The sequence below is a fragment of the Macaca nemestrina genome, chromosome 15 (assembly GCF_043159975.1).
Source record: "Macaca nemestrina isolate mMacNem1 chromosome 15, mMacNem.hap1, whole genome shotgun sequence".
Taxonomy (NCBI): domain Eukaryota; kingdom Metazoa; phylum Chordata; class Mammalia; order Primates; family Cercopithecidae; genus Macaca; species Macaca nemestrina.
In genome coordinates this window covers 82,939,547-82,960,487 of record NC_092139.1, presented here as the reverse complement: position 1 = coordinate 82,960,487, position 20,941 = coordinate 82,939,547, and the positions used below count along the sequence as shown (strand labels likewise).

Below are 20,941 nucleotides of genomic sequence, written 5' to 3'. Positions count from 1 at the left end.
TACTATCTCACTCTATAGCCCAGGCTGGAGTGCAGTGGCTCAATCTCATCTCTCTGCAACCTCCACCTCCCAGGTTCAAGAGATTCTCCTGCCTCAGCCTCCCAAGTAGCTGGGATTACAGGCACTCACCATCACGTCCAGCTAATTTTTGTATTTTTAGTAGAGACATGGTTTCACCATGTTGGCCAGGCTGGTCTCGAACTCCTGATCTCAGGTGATCCACTCGACTCACCCTCCCAAAGTACTGGGATTACAGGCATGAGCCACTACCCCCTTTCCTGGCCTGCTTTTTAAAAAAATTTTACTCCTGCTCTGCAACTTGCCTCTATCTGGTATCTACCTTATGATCCTCAGTCAAATTCTTTCTTCTGAGGAGGCAAGAATTGAGGTTGTTTCAGTTGTGTATGGATTCACCACCGGGAACTCGGATACCTTCCACCGGTAACAGGTCGAGGATGCTAGGTGAAAATGTTATGGACGCTGCATGCTTTTTACAAATGTAGTGGTTCTCATGTCCAGCCACAGCCACTGCACCTGTGTGAAAGTCCCCTTAATAAACCTATGTCTTTTTCACTGTCTCCAGATCTCTTCCTCTACCCTTCCACACGGTGCCTTCCCTACTGGAGTAAAGTGGGGTTCTGCAGGGTACCCTCTCCCTGCAATTTTTTTTTTTTTTTTTGAGATAGATTCTTGCTCTGTCACCCAGGTTGGACTGCAGTGGTGTGACCTCGGCTCACTGCAACCTTCGCCTCCTGGGTTCAAGTGATTCTTCAGCCTCAGCCTCCTGAATAGCTGGGATTACAGGCGCCTGCTATCATGCTTGGCTCCCTTTTGTTTTTTTTTTTTTTTTTTTTAGTATTTTCAGTAGAGAGGGGGTTTCGACATGTTGGCCAGGCTGGTCTCGAACTCCTGGCCTCAAGTGATCCCCCCACCTCAGCGTCCCAAAGTGCTGGGATTACAGGCGTGAGCCACTGCACTTGGCCTCTCTCCCTGTATCTTCGTGTATCTTCAAAGCCAAGAAGGAGCTTCTGTCCCCTTGGTTAGAGTCAGGGTCCCAGAGGTCCAGGGTCAAGGCTACGGCCGCTTCCCAAGGACATGCATCCCTGCAAGAGGCTGCATCCAGCAGTCATGGAAGAGGCTCTGCTGGGGCCTGCTCGAATTCCTGCTGGGGAAAGCAAGTGGAGGTGCCCCTTGAAGAAACGGGGATGCCACCAATCTCAGGGGTTCTGTCCTGGTCTGTGGCCCTGGATCGTCCAGCCTCTGCTGGGATGGGGAGCAGACGACGCCCTTCTTGGCTGGAGCTGAGGGTGGGGGTCCCGCTTCCCCAAAGGCCTAGCCCTGGATTTCAGCCACAGGTCCTACTGGGCAGCGTCTGGCGCCGCCCCCGCCCTCCAGGCCTGGCACTCGCCCCAAACAAACATGGCGCCGACAGCCTCACGCGCCTCACGCCGCAGGCGCGTCACGCGACAGGCCCGCAGGGCTCCGCCGGCGCCGCTCTCATCCCCTCAGACTGGCTGACAAGACAGGGAGCGGGAACTATGACCTGGATGGTGGCTGTGTCCGGGGCCGCTCTGGGGCCGCTGTTGTGTGGCTGCGCGCAGGCGCTGCTGGGCGGGATGCTGTACACCGGGGAGAGAGCGTCGCGGGAGCGCAAGGAGCTCCACCGCCTCTGAGGCTTCCCAGCCCACTTCTCCGTCAACCCACGCCTGGGCTTCCAGGAGCAGAGGTACCGGTGACCGTTAGGAGAGGCGCCCGGAAACCCGGCGTTGGGAATGGGTAAGCCCCGGCGCCCTGCACCCTCCTTCACCTGAGTGCCCCAGAACTGGGGGCCTGGAGGAGGTTAAAGGTCAACGGGCTTGGGGGCGCCTGGTTGGAGGATGGGGGAACCGGGAGGGCCAGGGCGGAGGAGGCGTTAGGAGGAGGAAGAGCTCCTGTCCAGCCGCGTCCTGAGGCGAAGGCTGAGCCCGGGCAGTGTCCTTTCTAATATTGATTTTTAGTTTTTGAAATGTTTTTGAGACGGGGTTTGACCCTGCCGCCCAGGTTGGAGCGGAATGGGGCAATCCTAACTTCTGAGCTCAAGCGATTCTCCCGCCCCAGCCTTGCAATTTAGCTGGGACCGCCATGCCTAATTAAAAAAAAAAAGAAAGAAAAGAAACTTGGTTGGGCTTGGTGGCTCACGCCTGTAATCCCAGCACCTTGGGAGGCCCAGGCGGCCGGATCACCTGAGGCCAGGAGTTCAAGACCAGCCCGGCCAACGTGGTGAAACCCCGTCTCTACTAAAAATACAAAGTTAGCGGGGCGTGGTGATGAGCACCTGTAATCCCAGCTACTTGGGAGGCAGAGGCAGGGGAATTGCTTGAACCAGGAAGGCGGAGGTTGCAGTGAGCCGAGATCAAGCCACTGCACTCCAGCCTGAGACTCTGTCTCAAAACAAAAACCAACTTTTTGGTTTTGTTTTGTTTTTTAAGATACAGGGTCTCAGTACGTTATGCAGGCGGATCTCAAACTCCTGACCTCAAGCCATCCTCCCACGTTGACTTCCCAAAGTACTGATTATAGGCATGAGCCACCAGACACTCGTCAGGCCTGAGGGGCAGGCCCTGCACAGAGCTGGGCCCGGGGATCAGGAGGAGGGGACAGTTTAGACATTCTGATGTCGGCTCTGCTGAGGGGGGAAGGTAGCTTGGTTTTCAGGGTTCAGATAGAGGACAGACAGTGACATCAGGCCGAGGATGCCACCCCTGTTGCCCTCCTGACTTGGAAGTGGTCAGCAGAGAAGTGGAATCCGGTGAAGTCTGGGCCTCGTTTGCCTGTTCTACCTCCTCTTTTTCTTTGTCTTTTTTTTTTTTTGAGAGAGAGTCTCACTGTGTCACCCAGGCTGCAGTGCGATGGCATGATATCCAAGGGGATGGCTCACTGCAGCCTCCGCCTCCTGGGTACAAGCGATTCTCCTGCCTCAGCCTCCCTAGTAGCTGGGACTGCAGGCGCCCACCACCACTCCCAGTTAATTTTTGTATTTTTAGTAGAGATGGGGTTTCACCATATTGGCCAAGTTGGTCTCGAACTCCTGACCTTGTGATCCGCCTGCCTCTGCTTCCCAAAGTGCTGGGATTACAGGTATTAACCACCATACCCAGCCTACATCCTCTGTTTCTGTTTTTGTGGTATTCAGTACAAGAGAAAGACAGGAGAGGGCTGGCTGCCAGCATGGGCCTCACTCACAGTGTCCTAAGCAGAGCTGCCCCTCCCCCTAACCAGCCTTTCTTCCTCTGACAGGCAGTGGGTCATTTGCATCTTAGTCACAGGTCTGAACTTTCTTGCCTTCGGCTGGGATGTGCCCCTGGGTTCACCCCTGTCTCGGGAGATACTGGGTGCCATCCGCCCCAATGAGGATCTCCTGACCCCAGTGTCCCAGGTGTACAACCTGCCCTGGCAGTGGACCTGTCATCAGCAAGCTATCTGTCTTTTCCGCCAGGAGTCCCCGCCATGTGTCAGGGCTTGTTCTAGGTCTGGGGGCACAGCTGTGCAGCACACTGGTCCCGGATCCCTTTGGGGGCTTAGGAGCTGAGCCCAGCCCTTCTCTTTGCAGTCGGGCCCCACCTTGGACATACCGGTTCTCTGCATCTTCAATGATATCAGCCAGGACTGGGCATTTTGTCAGCTGGGTGTGGCATGAACGGGAGGTGACCCTGCTGAAGCAATGGATCCAGGACCTGCACACAAGAGCGATGCTGAGGATTGGCAGTGCCCACTTCTATGCCATTGTGGTCAGTATGGCCAGGAGTAGGCAGGGCGGGTGGGTGGGCACAGCTGCTGAACAGCACGGGACCGTCAGATTCCACCCACAGCCTGTCTCCTGGGTTGGGACGGTGGGGGGCCTTACCCTGCCCTGGGGGCTGTGCCCTGTGTAGGGGGATAGGTGGCCTGATCTACCCCACTGGGATGTCATTCTTCCTGTCTGACTGGCAGGCTCCTGAGCCCCATGCTGCGGGTTATGTGAGGGAGTGTCCGATAGCAGAGCCCCTCCTCATGTCCCGACCTGCCACCCCCTTCCCATATCTCCTATGTCTGCAGTGGGTGAATGGTGTCCACACGCTAGAGCATGAAAGGGGCTACCTCCCCTTCGAGGCTGACGTCAGCAGCCTGTTCCACGTGGGTCCCCTGCCCTCCCGCCTCTGAGTCACTGTCGCCATCAAGAGCACGCTCACCCCCCCCATCCTGCCACCAGGGACCATCTGTATGTGACCGACATGTCCAAGTGGGTACCATCGTGCCTCCACTGCACACACCCATCTTCCCGCCCCACCCTGTGGTCTTCCTGCCAGGGACAGGGTGGCCTTCGCAGAGAGGAGGCCCTGATCTGGGGAGGCAAGTGAACTGAGGGCAAAAGACCCGTGGCGAGGGCCCAGCAAACCACAGTCCTCCCGCCCTCGGTATCCCAAGGGTTACTTTATCCAGAACACAGACTTTGACTTCTTCAACTACACAGGACTGCAGCGGTCTGTGCTTCTGTACACGACACCAACTACCTGCATCGATGACATCAACATCACCACCGGCGTGGAGCGAGACAGTGGTGACGGCTTCTGGTACGATCCTCCCTCAGCGGGGCCCAGGGTGGCTCTCTTTGTTCCCTATTTGGAAAACTCTCCCAGGAAAAAGGTTCTCCCAGCATCTCTAAACCTTCACAGGTTCCCATCCATCTACGAAGCTAAAATCCAGGCTGTCTGAGCGCGCACGGGCTCCCGAGATCACTCATGTGGTTGATCTCACTTGGAGAAGAGGGGTCTGGCCTAACGTCACATAGCTCAGGGTGGCACTCCTGTCCCTTCCCCACGGTGCTGCTCTCACTCTAGCTCCCTTTGCTACACATTGTGGTCAAGGAACAGGCAGCTTTGAAGGGCCGGGTGTGGTGTCTGACACCTGTCATCCCAGCTCTTTGTAGGGAGGACTTGGTAGGAGGATCACTTCAGGCCAAGAGTTCAAGAACAGCCTGGGCAACATAGTGAGACCATCACCCCCAAAAATTAAAAAATTCACCAGACATGGTGATGCGTGCTGGTAGTCCCAGCTACTGAGGCAGGAGAATCAGTTGAGCATGGGAGGTCAATGGTGCAGTGAGCTGTGACCGCGTCACTGCACTCTGGTCTGGGCAACAGATGGAGACCCTGGCTCTTTTATTTGTATTTGTTTTTGAGCTGGAGTCTCACTCTGTAGGAGCCCAGATTGGAGGGCATTGGTGCACTCTTGGGTTCACTACAACGTCTGTCTGCCAAGTTCAAGTGATTCTCCTCCCTCAGCCTCCCAAATAGCAGGGATTACAGGCACCTTTCACCGTGTCCAGCTAATTTTTGTGGGTTTTTTTTTTAGTAGAGATGGGGTTTCACCATGTAGGCCTGGTTGGTCTTGAACTCTTCACCTCAGATTACTCACCTTCCTTGGCCTCCCAAAGTGCAAGGATTACAGGTGTGAGCTACCGTGCCTGACTGGGATACCCTGTTTTTAAGGGGAAAAAAATTTTATTTATTTATTTATTTTTAATATATCATTTTCCTTTTGTGAGATGAGGCCTTAGACTGTTGCCCAGGCTGGACGGCAGTGGTGCAATGATTGACAACTGTTTTGGGGCCGCAGTTGTAAGTTTCGAAGAATTTAGGCTGGGTGTGGTGGCTAATGCCTGTCATCCCAGCACTTTGGGAGGCGAGACTTTCGCAATGGCGACATCTCGGCTCATTGCAACCTCCGCCTCCTGGTTTCAAGTGATTCTTCTGCATCAGCCTCTGGAGTAGCTGGGATTACAAGCATGCGCCACCACATCTGGCTAATTTTGTATTTTTAGTAGAGACAGGGTTTCTCCATGTTGGTCAGGCTGTTCTTGAACTCCCGACCTCAGGTGATTCGTCTGCCTCGGCCTCCCAAAGTGTTGTGATTATAGGCATGAGCCACCGCTCCCGGCCTTAATTTTTTTTTTTTTTTAACTAAAACAAGGTCTTAGTGTGTATCCCAGGCTAGTCTTGAACTCAAGACTCAAGTAATCCTCCCACTTTGGCTTCCCAAAGTGCTGGGATCATAGGTGTGAGGTACCATGCCCAGCCAGGTTTTTTAACTGTAGCAATTTACCATACTAATTTAAGATGTTCATAAGAAGGAAGCCAGGTACAAGAGTATGTGTGAACTTTGTGCTGTCTTGACAATTTGTCTGTAATTGTAAAACTGTTTTAAAATTAAAAGTTTACTCAACTTCCCAATGTGCTGCTAAAGAAAAAAATAATAAAAACATTAAAAGTGTTTTATTTTGAAAATATTTCTTATTTATTTTTTTGAGACAGGGTCTCACTCTGTCACCCAGGCTGGAGTGCAGCAGTGCAATGTTGGCTCACTGCAAGCTCTGCCTCCCAGGTTCAAGCAATTCTTCCACCTCAGCCTCCCAAGTAGCTGGGATTACAGGCATGCGCTACCACACCCGGCTGATTTTGTATTTTTAGTAGAGACGGGGTTTCACCATGTTGGCCAGGCTGGTCTTGAACTCCTGGCTTCAAGCAGTTCACCCACCTTGGCCTCCCAAAGTGTTGGGACTACGGTCGTGAGCCAGTGTGGCTGGACTATTTTTAAATACTTTTTAGAACCAAAGTCTTCTTATGCTGCTCAGACTAGATTGTAACTCCTGTGCTCAAGCAATTCTCCTGCCTCAACCTCCTGAGCAGCTGAGACTACAGCTTGTGCCACCACACCCAGTCAAAAAGTTTATGTTTCTTTTTTTAAAAAAGAGAGGGCTTAGAACTTCTTGGAGCACAGAATTCAAATAGCAGTTGAGTCCACAATTGTGCTCCCTTCCCTCTGGATCTTTCTTCCTGAGTGCCTGTGAAAAACAAGCTTTGGCCCTGCCTGTGTGGCTCCAGCCCACTGGTGATTGTCCTTTCCTGACGGCCAGTCCTGTGGACTCTGGGCTTGCTTAGCCAACCCCACAAACGCAGAAGCCAAGGTTTTACCAATCTATCTATCTATCTAGATGTATGTCTGTATATAGCTTTTTTGTTTGTTTGTTTGTTAGAGATGGAGTCTAGCTTTGTCACCCAGGCTGGAGTGCAGTGGCCCGATCTCAGTTCACTGCAATCTGTGCCTCCTGGGTTCAAGCAATTCTCCTGCCTTAGCCCCTCGATTTGCTGGAACTGCAGGCATGCGCCACCACACCTGGCTAATTTTTGTGTTTTTATTCGAGACAGAGTTTCATCGTTTTGGCCAGGCTGGTCTCAAACTCCTGACCTCAGGTGATCTGCCTGCCTCGGCCTTCCAAAGTGCTGGGATTACAGGCATGAGCCACTGTGCCTGGCTAGAAGCCATCCATTTCTATATCTATGCAGATGTGTGTCACTATATGTTTGTGTATATCTGAATCTGTGTATCTTTCCTACTGGTTCTGCTTCTCTGGTTTGAACCCTAACAACTATTTTTTTTTTTTTTTTTTTTGAGCTGGCATCTTGCTCTGTCACCCAGGCTGGAGTGCAGCAGTTTGATCTCTGTTCATTGCAACCTCCGCCTCCTGGGCACAACTAGTATTTTATAATCTGTTAGGAATTCAAATATTTTTCAAAAGATCAAACTACATATTTAAATACATTTCAAATACAAACTTTAAAAATCATACTATGAAGCGTTAAGTAAGATTCTACATTATTAGGCCAGAGATGGTGGTTTAGGTCTCTAATCCCAGCACTTGGGGAAGCCAAGGGGGGCAAATTGCTTGAGCTCAGGAATTTGACACCTCCCTGGGCAACATAGCAAGACCCTGTCTCCACAAAAATAGAAAAATGAGCTGGGCATGGTGGTGCATGTCTGTGGTCCCAGCTGTTTGGGAGGCTGAGGTGGGAGGATCACTTGAGCCCAGGAAGTTGAGGCTGCAGGGAAGCATGACTGAGCCATTGCACTCCAGCCTGGGTGACAGAGTGAGACCCTGTCCCACTCCCCCAAAAAAGTTATCATCATTATATAATTGTACTCTAAATTATTAGCAAAATGAAAGAAAATTAAGTATTATTTAAAAATAGGCAAGGTGCAGTGGCTCATACCTATAATCCCAGCACTCTGGGAGGGCAAAGCAGGTGGATCACCTGAGGTCAGGAGTTCGATACCAGCCTGGCCAACATGGTGGAACCCCATTTCTACTAAAATTGCAAAAGTTTGCCCAGTGTGGTGGTGCATGCCTGTAATCCCAGCTACTCAGAAGGCTGAGACAGGAGAATCACTTGAACCCAGGAGGCGAACGTTGCAGTGAGCTGAGATGGCGGCACTGCACTCTAGCCAGGGTGAAGGAGCGAGACTGTGTCTCAAAAATAAATTAATAAATAAATAGCTAAACAGTTGGTTCAAATGGACATAAAGATGGAAATAACAGACACTGGGAACTCCACAGGTGGGGAGGGAAGGAGGGGAAAGGGTTGAAAAACTGCTCATTGGGTACTATGGTCAGTGTTTGGGTGATGAGTTCACTAGAAGCCCAAACCTTAGCATTTTGCAGTGTACTCATGGAACACACCTGCACATGTGCCCCATGCATCTAAAGTTGAATACAATAAAAATAATAAACTTAGTGCAAAAGACAATTTTAGAAGTTTAATCATAAAACACTTAAGATAAAATAGCACTGATTTTTTTTTTTTTTTTTCAGGCAGTCTCATTCTGTCACCCAGCCTGGAGTGCAGTGGTGAGATGTCAGTTCACTGCAACCTGCGTCTCCTCAACTCAAGCAATTCTCGTGCCTCAGCCTCTCCAGTAACTGGGATTACAGGCGCACACCGTCCACCTCCTGGGTTTAAGTGATTGTCTTGCCTCAGCCTCCTGAGTAGCTGGAATTGGAGGCACCCGCCCCCGTACCCAGCCAATTTTTTCATGGTTAGTGGAAAGGGGGTTTCATGATGTTGGCCAGGCTGGTCTTGAACAGGTGATCTACCAGCCTCGGCCTTCCAAAGTGCTGGGATTACAAGTTTTACTCACTGTGCCTGGCCAAATATTTTTCTCAAAGTCCTTCATGTTTAAATAATCCCATTTCATTTTGATGACTTTGAGATTATCTGACAGAATTCTTGGAGAAAAGGTTAGGACTGTAATCTTTTTATTGACACCAAGCAGTGTGTTTTGCTCCAAAAAAATCACTCTGCTTTCTTTTGATCTTTCCGTTTCTTCATGTATGAATGTGGATTTGTTTTTTTTTTTTTTTTTTGAGACAGGGTCTCACTCTGTTTCTCAGGCTGGAGTGCAGTGGTGTGATCGTGGCTCACTGCAACCTCCACCTCCTGGGTTGAAGTGATCCTCGTGGCTCAGCCTCCTGAGAAACTGGGATTACAGGTGCACACCAACACTCCCAGTGAATGTTTGTATTTTTAGTAGAGATGGGGTTTCAGCATGTTTGCTGGGCTGGTCTCGAACTCCTGACCTCAAGTGATCCGCCTGTCTTGGCCTCCCAAAGTGCTGGGATTACAGGTGTGAGCCATTGTGCCTGATCTAGATGGAGATTTTAATCGATTCCCCAAGTCAGTTTCAATTCTGTCATGTTCATTATCTGCTTCTTCAAAAAGTCTTTGAACCAGAGCTAAGAATAATATTATTGTATCAGTAGCCAGACGCAGTGGCTCACGTATGTAATCCCAGCACTCTTCGAGGCCAAGGTGGGTGGATCACCTGTCAGGAGTTTGAAACCAGCCTGGGCAACATGGCGAAAACCCGTCTCTACTAAAAATACAAAAATTAGCTGGGCACGGTGGCAGGTGCCTGTCATCCCAGCCACTTGGAAGCTGAGGCACGATAATAGCTTGAACCAGAGGTTCAAGACAGAGGTTGCAGTAGTTGAGGCTGTGCCACTGCACTCCTGCCTGGGCAACAGAGGGAGACTCCACTCCATCTCAAAAAAAAAATAAAAAATTATTATTACATCAGATGCGCCGTTTTGTTGGTGTTATTTTCTGACTCTCGAAGATAGTAAAGTATAGAAGTGTGAAATATGGAAAAATTATTATTATTTTTTGAGACAGAGTCCCTCGCTCTGTCTCCCAGGCTGGAGTGCAGTGGTGAGATCTTGGCTCACTGCAACCTCCGCCTCCTGAGTTCAAGTGATTCTCCCACTTCATCCCCCTGAGTAACTAGGATTACAGGTTTGCGCCACCACAGCCACGTAATTTTTGTATTTTTTGTAGAGACGGGGTTTTGCCATGTTGGCCAGGCTGGTCTTGAACTTCAAACCTCAAATGATTCACCCGCCTTGGTCTCCCAAAGTGCTGGGATTACAGGTGTGAGCCACTGCACTCAGACTGGAAAAATTATTTTTAAATTAATTAAGTGTATCCTTGTTCAATTTGGAATTTTAGTGAATCAAAAAACTCCATGAATAGTCTCAATACAAAATAATTCAGATTTCAGATTCAGGCCAAAACAATAGTATTACACCAACAAACATACCAGTATTTCCATATTTAAAGTGAGCACAACAGGCTACGTGTGGTGGCTTGCCTGTAATCCCAAGACTTTGGGAGGCAGTGGTGGACGTGTCACTTGAGGCCAGGGGTTTGACACCAGCCTAGCCACCATGGCGATACCCTGTGTCTACTAAAAATACAAAAATTAGATGGGCGCGTTGGCACGTGCTTGTAATCCCAGCTACTCAGGAAGCTGAAATTTGAGAATCACTTGAATCCAAGAGGCGGAGGTTGCAGTGAGGTGCGAGCTGCGATGGCACCACTGCACTCCAGCCTGCGAGAGTGAGACTCTGTGTCAAAAATTAAAAAGAGCACAGTGCATAAGGATATTGGAAAATCAGAATGCTGGAGACCAAGGTAGAAGGAGTAGGGTAGAACATAAAGAGAATACATTCTCAATGAATGCTTCTTGGAATAACTCCGTGATATTTTAGACAATTACTGCATCTGCAGTAAAACAGACCTAAAGCTAATGAGTGAGTTTCCTTGCTCTATTGGTGAACTAATTAATGTTTTTTTCCTGAGAGCTACTGTGTGGCCAAATGGGCATTCCTGAGTGAAGACTCGCTATGGGCAGCATTCTGCTAGGATTTTGTTCTTTCCTTTGTTTCGTTTTGTTTTGTTTGTTTTGAGACGGAGTGTCACTTTGTCGCCCAGGCTGGAGTACAGTGCAAGCTCCGCCTCCCAGGTTCGTGCCATTCTCCTGCCTCAGCCTCCTGAGTAGCTGGGACTACAGGCACCTGCCATCACGCCCGGCTAATTTTTTTGTATTTTCAGTAGAGACAGCATTTCACTATGTTAGCCAGGATGGTCTTGCTCTCCTGACCTCGTGATCTGCCCACCTCAGCCACGATAGCCTTGAACTCCTGGGCTCAAATAATCATCCTGACTCAGCCTCCTGGATAGCTGGGGCTATAGGTGTGTATCATCCTGCCCAGCTATTTTTTTTTTTTTTGACTTTTTCTGCAGAAGCAAGCTCCTGCTATGTTGCCTGGACTGGTCTCCAATTCCTGACCTCAAGTAATCCTCCCGCCTCAGCCTCCCAGTGTTGGCATTACAGGCATAAGCCACTGTGCCAAGCCTTTTATCACATCTTGAAGTCAGTAAGAAGTAGATCATCTCGTCTGGCTGGGCACGGTGGCTCATGCCTGTAATCCCAGCACTTTGGGAGGCAGAGGCGGGCAGATCACGAGGTCAGGTATCGAGACCATCCTGGCTAACACGGTGAAACCCCGTCTCTACTAAAAACACAAAAAATTAGCGAGGGTGGTGGTGGGTGCCTGTTGTCCCAGCTGCTTGAGAGGTTGAGGCAGGAGAATGGTGTGAGCCCAGGAGGTAGAGCTTACAGTGAGCCAAGACCACACCAATGAACTCCAGCCTGGGCAACAGAGCGAGGAGACTCTGTCTCAAAAAAAAAAAAAAAAAAAAAAAGGATTATCTCATAGACCAGAGCTTTCAGAACAAGCCAGTATTTTGACTATTCTTGGCCCTTTGCATTTTTTTTTTCTTTGAGACAGAGTTTTGCTCTTGTTGCCCAGGCTGGAGTACAATGGTGCAAGCTCAGCTCACTGTGACCTCTGCCTCCCAGGTTCGCGTGTTTCTCCTGTCTCAGCCTCCCAAGTAGCTGGGATTACAGGCATGTGTCACTACACTTGGCTAACTTTTTTGTGTTTTTATAGTAGAGATGGGGTTTGCCATGTTGGCCAGGTTGATCTCGAACTCTTGACCTCAGGTGATTCACCTGCCTTTGCTTCTCAAAATTTTGGGATTACAGGCATAAACCACCACAACCAGCCTGCATTTTCATATAAATTTAGAATTAGCCGGGCGTGGTGGCAGACATCTGTAATCCTAGCACTTGGAGAGACTGAGGTGGGAGGATCACTTGAGCCCAGGAGTTTGAGGCTTCAGTGAGCTGTAATTGCACCACTATACTCCAGCTTAGACAACAGAGCAAGAGGCTTTCTTAAAAAAAAATTAGAATCAGCTTGTCAATATTTATTAAGAAATATGTTGAGATTCATCCTAATGATGACTGTTTGTTTAAAAAAAAAAAAAAGCGCTGGACGCAGTGGCTCACATCTGTAATCCCAGCACTTTGGGAGGCGGAGGCAGGCAGATCACAAAGTCAAGAACTCGAGACCATTCTGGCTAAAACCGTGAAGCCCCATCACTACCAAAAATACAAAAGAAAAGAAAAAAAGCCGGACGTTGTGGCGGGCACCTGTTGTCCCAGCTACTTGGGAGGCTGAGGCAGGAGAGTGGCGTGAATGCGGGAGGCAGAGCTTGCAGTGAGCCAAGATTGTGCCACTGCACTCCAGCCTGGGTGACAGAGTGAGACTCTGTCTCTAAATAAATAAGTAAATAAATAAGAAAGAAATCTGTTTAGAGTTTGATAAGAATTACATGTAATCTACAAATCACTTTGAGGATAACTGATCTTTATGATACTGAGTATTCCAATCCATGAACATGGTATATTTCTCCAGACTCACACAAATATTAATGAATGCAAAAGAAAACATCAGGATGGTAGGGTTGTTGATTCAGAGAACACCCATGGGAATGTCGTTCTGGCACTACTTGCCTTCTAAGGGCTGCCTCTGCTCCTTACTTCCTTTTTCTAGGTTGCCCGATTATTATGTGAACTTGTCCTATGCCCAGTGCTGATTGATTCAGGGAAACGCACCTGCCCAGGCCAGTCCAATAAACGTCCTTATACAGATTTTTCAAACGGAGACTGAAAAAGAGTTGAACTAGGCTCTCTGATTGCAAAATATAAAGTTTAGGAGCGCCTGGTAACCATGCTTCAGATTATGTGAACTAGAGGGTTGGGGGAATTGCTGAGAAATAAGGACAAATCTCAAAGAAACGGAGACATGACAAGAGAAGAGAGTGGTGTTTGAGTCTGGCTCCACAGAGTTCTTAAGGCCAATGAGTTCTGAGAGATAGTCAGAACTATCTTGTTTATGAATTCCATGAGACAGTCCATAAATCTGTCTTTAGGCTTAAGCTAGTTTGAGTGGCGTTTCTGTCACTTGGAACAAGAGTCCTGACTACTGCAGTTGAGTGAAGTTAAAAGGTATAGCCTCAATAGGTGAGCTAGCTCTCGCTTTAAAAGTCTTCTAGTTTGAATTACACTCCATTCCCTCTGGTGCCCCTAGAAAGAGCCTTCTCTAACACAGGCCTGCAACTGGCAGACATGCTTTTGTTTTTTTTCTTTGCAGGAATTTTACTGCCTTGATTTGCGACAGATTATCAGAGGTGGGCACCGTTATCCTCTCTTTCATACAGGATTTATCACATGTAAGTATTTGTCTTATGTTTGGATGCTACATTTAGGTTAGAATTTAATGATCATATCTCTCATCAAGATTACCCACATGATCACTCTAAGGCTGTTGTAAGCCTAACTGACAAGTATTCCATATGTCAAGATGTTAAGTGCAATGCAAAATAAGATGCAAGCATCAAATGGGACTGAGGGAGAAATGCTAGAAATCTTCACCTTTACTGCCTTTCTTGATGATAACCTTGCATCCTGTGAGGGAAATAGTGTTACAGTGATAGAAAGATAAGATTCTGAAATTGGAAGAGATTGGAGGCCAGGTGTGGTGGTTCATGCCTGTAATCTCAGCATTTTGGGAGGCCAAGGTGGGTGGATTGCTTGTACGCAGGAGTTCCAGATGAGCTGGGCAGCATTGTGGGACCCCATCTCTAAAAATAAAAATTAAAAAAAAATTAACTGATTGTAGTTGCTCATTCCTATAATCCCAGCTACTCAGGAGGCTGAGATGGGAGGACTGCTTGAGGAGGTCAAGGCTGCAGTGAGCTGTGATCATGCCACTGCACTCCAGCCTGGGTGACAGAGTGAGACCCTGTCTCAAAAAAAAAAAAAAAAAAAGATTGGAGGGAAGAGTTTTTGAAGATACTGTGGTGCAGGGAAAGGGTGTGCCATGTATATGCAGAGGGTCCTCAGCTTTCCAAACTTAACTCTGGAACAGGCTACCTTTCATACATTTTATATACTGTATACTGACAGACCCAACACACTTTTCAAAGGACACATTTGAGCCTTCTTTAAAAAAATTGTTTTAAGACAGAGTCCTGCTCTGTCACCCAGGCTGGACTGCAGTGGCACAATCTTGGCTCACTGAAACCTCCATCTCCTGGGTTCAAGCGATTCTTCTGCTTCAGCCTCCCAAGTAGCTGGGACTGCAGGTGCGTGCCACCATGCCCAGCTATTTTTTTGTATTTTTAGTAGAGGCGGGGTTTCACTGTGTTAGCCAGGATGGTCTCAATCCCCTGGCCTGGTGATTCCCCCCACCGCCTCGGCCTTCCACAGTGCTGGGATTACAGATGTGAGCCTCTGCACCTGGCTGTACTACTTTGAATAGGTCTTAATAGGTATTAATTGTTAATTATTTTTAAATTGATTTCAAAAATCTCCTACAACATGGATGAATCTTGAAGATATTATACTTAGTGAAATAGGCCAGCCACAAACAAATATCATTTGAATCCACTTTTATGAGGTACCTAGAATTGGCAAATTCACATAGACAGAAAGTAGATTTGAGGTTATCGGGGCGAGGGGGAAGGAAGAATGGGGGACTGTAGTTAATGGGTTTAGAGTTTCTGTTTGGGAAGATGAAAGAGTTCTGGAGATGGATGGTGGTGAAGGTTTCCCAATAGTGTGAATGTAGTTAGTGTCACCGAGCTGTACATTTAAAACTAAAGTGGAAATATTGATGCTATGTATGTTTGAGTGCAATTATAAAAATGGATCCAGGTGTGGTGGCTCACACCTGTAATCCCATCACTTTGGGAGGTTGAGGAGGGCAGATCACCTGAGGTTGGAATTTCAAAACCAGCCTGGCCAACGTGGAGAAACCCTATCTCTACTAAAAATACAAAAAATTAGCTGGGCGTGGTGGTGCATGTCTGTAATCCCAACTACTTGGGAGGCTCAGAAAACCCAAATCAAAAACAAAAAGAAAAATTAGCCAGGTGTGGTGGTGCATGCCTGTAATCCCAACTACTTGGGAGGCTCAAAAAACCAAAATCAAAAACAAAAAGAAAAATTAGCCAGGCGTGGTGGCACGTGCCTGTAGTCCCAGCAACTTGGAGGCTGAAGTAGGAGAATCACTTGAACCTGGGAGGCGGAGGTTGCAGTGAGCCAAGATGCCGCCACTGCACTCCAACCTGGGTGACTGAGCGAGACTCCACCTCAAAAAACAAACAAAGTTTTTCTTGAAAATAAAAAATAAAGGTCAGTCACGGTGGCTTAGGCCTATAATCCTAGCACTTTGGGAGGCGGAGGTGGGTGGATCATGAGCTCAGGAGTTTGGAACCATAATGGCCAACATGGTGAAACCCTATCTCTACTAAAAATACAAAAATTAGCTGAGCTTGGTGGTGTGCGCCTGTAGTCCCAGCTAGTTGGAGGCTGAGGCAGGACTCTCAGTTGAACCTGGGAGACGGAGGTTGCAGTGAGCCAAGGTCGCATCACTGCACTCCAACGTGGTGACAGAGCAAGACTCCATCTCAAAAAAGAAAAAAGAAAATCTCACTGGGCATGGTGGCTCATGCCTATAATCCCAGCACTTTGGGAGGCCCAGGAGCTCGAGACCAGCCTGGGCAACATGGTGAGACCCCATTTCTACCAAAAAATATTACAAGAAAAATAGCTGTGCGTGGTAGCACATGCCTGTGGTCCCAGCTACTCAGGAGGCTGAGGTGTGAGGATCGTTGGAGCCCAGGAGATCAAGGCTGCAGTGAGCTGTGATGGCACCACTTTATTCCAGTTTGGGTATCAGAGTGAGACCCTGTCTCAACAAATAAATAAGCAAATAAACAAAGAAAAATCTTATGTTCACATCACAAAACCAATCACCAATTACTAGACCAGCTTCTAAGGTAGAAACACTCTGGTCTGAACCCCTGGCAGGGAGCTTGCACCCAGTAAGCCCCAGCTCAACACCACATCCTTGTATCAAAGAGAGTTTGAGATTAAAATCCAGAAAAGCAAAGTTCACTCTTCTTGTGGTTTTGGAGTCTCAGAAGGTGGTTTTATTGTTTCTTAATTATATTGAGCCTTCTTTTAGCTTTAAAGGGAATGTCACCGGGTACGGTGGCTTATGCCTGTAATCCCAGCACCTTGGGAGGCCAAGGTGGGCAGATCACCTGAGGTCAGGAGTTCAACACCAGCCTGGCCAACATGGTGAAATCCCATCTCTACTGAAAATACAAAATTAGCAGGCTGTGGTGGCACATGCCTGTAATCCCAGCTACTCTGGAGGCTGAGACAGAATTGCCTAGAACCTGGGAGTCAGAGTTGATGTGAGAGATCACGCCAGCCTGGGTGACAGAGCGAAATTCTGTCTCAAAGCGAAAAAAAAAAAAGAATGTCTAAATGCAGTAACTAAGTACGCAGAAGCCATTTCAGTGTGGGAGGCGAGGTGACTGAGTCCAGGGACTCCAGGTTTCTGGCTGAGGGGCTGAGACCGCCCATGGTCATTGTGATGAGTTGAAGGTGGAAAATGAGCTGGGCTGGGGGAAGGTGGTCATTTCCTCTGGATGTGATTAGTTTGAGAGTCCTGTTGGGTAGCTCACTGGGCATGGTCAGTAGGCAGTTGAGCTGAGAGGGTTTGGAGCTGGGATTGACTCCAGCCTCACCATGTGGGCAATAGTGGGGGTCACAGAGTGTGAAAATGGCCAAGAAAGAGGACTGGGTGGGGGTCTGGGGGAGTCAGCAGCTGGGCATAGGCCATGGAGAAACAGATGCCAGGGGAAGAGGAAAGGGGAGTCAGACCCCAAGGGGAAAAGAGTCACTGGAAGGAGGGACAGCCCCGTGTCACATCCAGCAGAGACACCAGGTACAGCAGAAGGACTTTGGACATGACCATGAGGAGTGCCTTTTTGGCCATGACCTGGGAGAGATGGGGGTGAGAGCATGGGGGACCACACCATGTCCCCAGCACAGAAAACAGTGCCTGGTAGACAGGATGGATGTATGGCTGGACGGACAGGTGAATGGATGGATGAATGGACAGATGATAGATGGATACAAAGACGGATGAATAGATGGACGGATGGACAGATGGAATGAATGATCAGAAAAGGCTTCATGAACAATGTGAGACTGAGCTGCATCTCCCTGGATAGATATAAAAGCAGAAGAATCTCGTCTTCAGTCGGGAATGACCCAGTGTCCTGGTCCAGGGAGGAAGTCAGCCTGGCAGCCTGGCTTGACTGGGGACACTTGTGGTGGATTTCAGAGGCCCTTAAAATGGAGCCAAGTGAAGTTGGGCAGATCTGAGCCAGCTCAGCACTCCTCAGCCACACCACACAGCTGCTTGAGGGGATGTGTCACTCAGGGAGTTGCTGGGACCCACTGGGCCAGCGTTGCCATCGGTACCAACAGCTTCAGAGAGTGGGACACAGGCTGGGGTGACTCCAAGGCTGTGGGCGGCACCTGCTGCAGAGAAGTGACAGGCACAGAGACACTACTGGGATACTGGGCACCCCCTGCCCTGTGCCTAGGTCACAACCTCCACACTGCAGCCCTGTACCCCTCACACCCAGCAGGTTCCTGCTCCAGCACAGCTCCTGGACTGGCCCCAGGTGCTGGCCCCGGAGGTTTCAATCCAAGCATAATTCACCGAGGCATGTGTTTGGCAGCGGGACCCAGCTCACCGTTTTAGGTAGGTGGCTCTGACAACTTTCCCCAGCCTGTCCCACCCTCTCCTGTCTCTGGAAAAGTCTGCTTTCTTTCTCTGGGGCTTCTTCTCTGCCCTCCAAGTCTTAAGCATGGAACCCTTCCTTTCTCCATGGAGTTTGAGGGAAGCGGGCTAGTCTCAGGGTATCCTGCAGGAAGGGCCACCACAGTGGGAACAGCCGCCTTCAGGTTCCAACAGCAGGACACAGCCTGGTACCAGTGCCTGTGTTGGGATTGGGCAGGGTCAGGGCTCCTCCCCTCTCCCAGAGCGGATGTCTGAGTGATGGACAGAGGCCAGTTCTGATGAGGGACCCTGCAGTAGCCTTAGAGACAGTCCCCAGGAGCCCAGGGTCTAGGCTGAGGGCTGGATGCTCCTCCAGCCTGGGAGGGCCACACGGGGTCCTGGGGACACAGGGGTCACCCCAAGGGGAGACCAATGGAAGGCACAGAGAGGACTCTGGGTCTAGGCTGTAGCTCTGTGGCTTGCGCTGGGTCAGGACCTGGGGACACCGAGGAACAGATGAGACTGGGTGAGGTCCGAGAGTCCAACTCTCCCAGGACAGTTACAAGAAAGGAGAGGGTCTCTTGGGGCAGAGAAGTGTCTGTCCCTGGAGTCCCGTCACCTCTGGGGTCCAGTATCTCTGTTCATGGGTTGACCTCCCACCTTCATTGGAGGAAGGGCACCTTAGACTCAGGAGGTGACTAGCGGGGAGTAAATGTGGGTGCAGAGAACTCCAGGGCCACCAGGTGAAGTCCAGGGCATCAGAGGCTGCTGGGGTGGGCATGGGGACTGTGGTGACCGAAGTCTGGGCAAGCAGTCCCAAGAACCCAGCGGATGTGAAGGATCCTGTGGTTGGGCTGGTGGGACGGGGGCGACGGCAGAGCCCCAGGGTTTGTCTGGGTGGAGCCTGTGGTTTACCAGGAGAGGTGAGTGGGCCAAGCTGGGGCACAGCCTGTTGCCCCAGGGGACGGGAGGCTCCAGGCCATGCCAGGCCTGGGCCTTCCCACACCGTGCCAGGACAGGTTTGTGTGCTGTGGGAGAGACTCCTAGATTCTAAACTCAGACTCCGGAAACCAGGAAGGAGGGAGCACAACCTGCCCTGGGTACACACGGGAAAACCGAGGCTGCCGAGGAAATGACTGGGCCAGGATGCCTGGAGAAGGTGACTTGGGAAGGCCCCTAGGAAGGTGCAGGGTTGTCTGCTCTCCAGCGGGCTCCAGTGGAAAGGAGGGAATTAAGAGGGAGGGAGAGACCCTGGGTGGACCAGATGGCCACACCATGAACCCTCCCAGAGACTTTAGACAAGAGAGAGGCGCTCCACAACACCGCACACTCCCTGTCATCTCTTACCCCTTCCTCTGTTCACACAGGTCAGCCAAAGGCCACCCCCTCGGTCACTCTGTTCCTGCCATCCTCTGAAGAGCTCCAAGCCAACAAGGTCACACTGGTGTGTCTCATGAGTGCTTCTATCCAGGAATCTTGACGGTGACCTGGAAGGGAGATGGTACCCCCATCACCCAGGGCGTGGAGATGACCACGCCCTCCAAACAGAGGAACAAGTGCATGGCCAGCAGCTACCTGAGCCTGACGCCTGAGCAGTGGAGATCCCGCAACATCTTCAGCTGCCAGGTCACGCATGAAGGGAGCACCGTGGAGAAGACAGTGGCCCCTGCAGAATGTACTACTTTGAATAGGTCTTAATAGGTTTTAATTTTTAATTATTTTTAAATTGATTTCAAAAGTCTTCTACAACATGGATGAAACTTGAAGATATTATACTTAGTGAAATAGGCCAGCCACAAACAAATGTCACCGTGGAGAAGACAGTAGCCCCTACAGAATGTTCATAGGTTTCCAACCCTCAACCCACCTACAGGGGCCTGGAGCTGCAGGATCCCAGGGGAGGGGTCTTTCTGCATCCCAAGCCATCCAGCCCTTCTCCCTGTAGCCAGTAAACCCTCAATAAACATCCTTTGTCAACTAGAAATCCTGCTGCCTCTCTTCGTTTCTTATCTCTCATATAATTTGATGCTTCTCCTGGGTGCTCAGTGTGGCATTGGGGGAATCCTGGCACCAGTGGGAAAGCAGCCTGGAGGAGAGGATCACAGGCTCCCAGGCATGTCCCCTGGGGACATAGGCCAGGATAGGAGGAGTCGGCTCACTGAACACCGGTCCATCCATTCTCTCCCACCTCCCCTTCCTCCTTGCAGCTTATCCTCCAACTCGCTGCCTGCCTTCTGGAGGGAGCTATTTCTGGCTGAGCCTCCAGATACACCCTCTGTCCTTGTCCTGGACCTTCTCCCCACCCATGGCCTCTCTTTCCTCAGCCTGGAAATCCTACTCTGGGCCTGGAGTCCCTCTGCTTCTGGCTCTGCCCCCTGGAATGCCGTCCTTCCTCTCTGTCCAACTCCCCACCCACAAGGGCTGGGCTGTCTAGGACACTCCAACACCATCAAATTCATGAGCTCTTAAATTTTGGGCCTACCTTGATTTTTCACCTGACAGCAGGTTCAGAGGTGTGAGAAAAATAGGAGAAAACCAGGAAGGAAACACACATGAAAGGCCTGCAAGAGGCTAAGGATCCTTGCAAAAGATAGGCTCTGAGCTCCCCAGGAACCAGTGCAAGAAGGGTAATAGGTGCTCCATCATTTGTTTCTTCTTTTTTTTTTTTTAGATGGAGTCTCGCTGTGTCACCCAGGCTGGAGTGCAATGGCACGATCTTAGCTCACCGTAACCTCTGCCTCCCAGGTTCAA

At 49.8% G+C, this 20,941-nt stretch overlaps 1 pseudogene; it reads left to right on the top strand.

Annotated features, from left to right (window-relative positions):
• Positions 1-864: 864 nt before the first annotated feature.
• On the top strand, positions 865-20,836 carry LOC105466293 (immunoglobulin lambda-like polypeptide 1; annotated as a pseudogene).
• Positions 20,837-20,941: the final 105 nt, after the last annotated feature.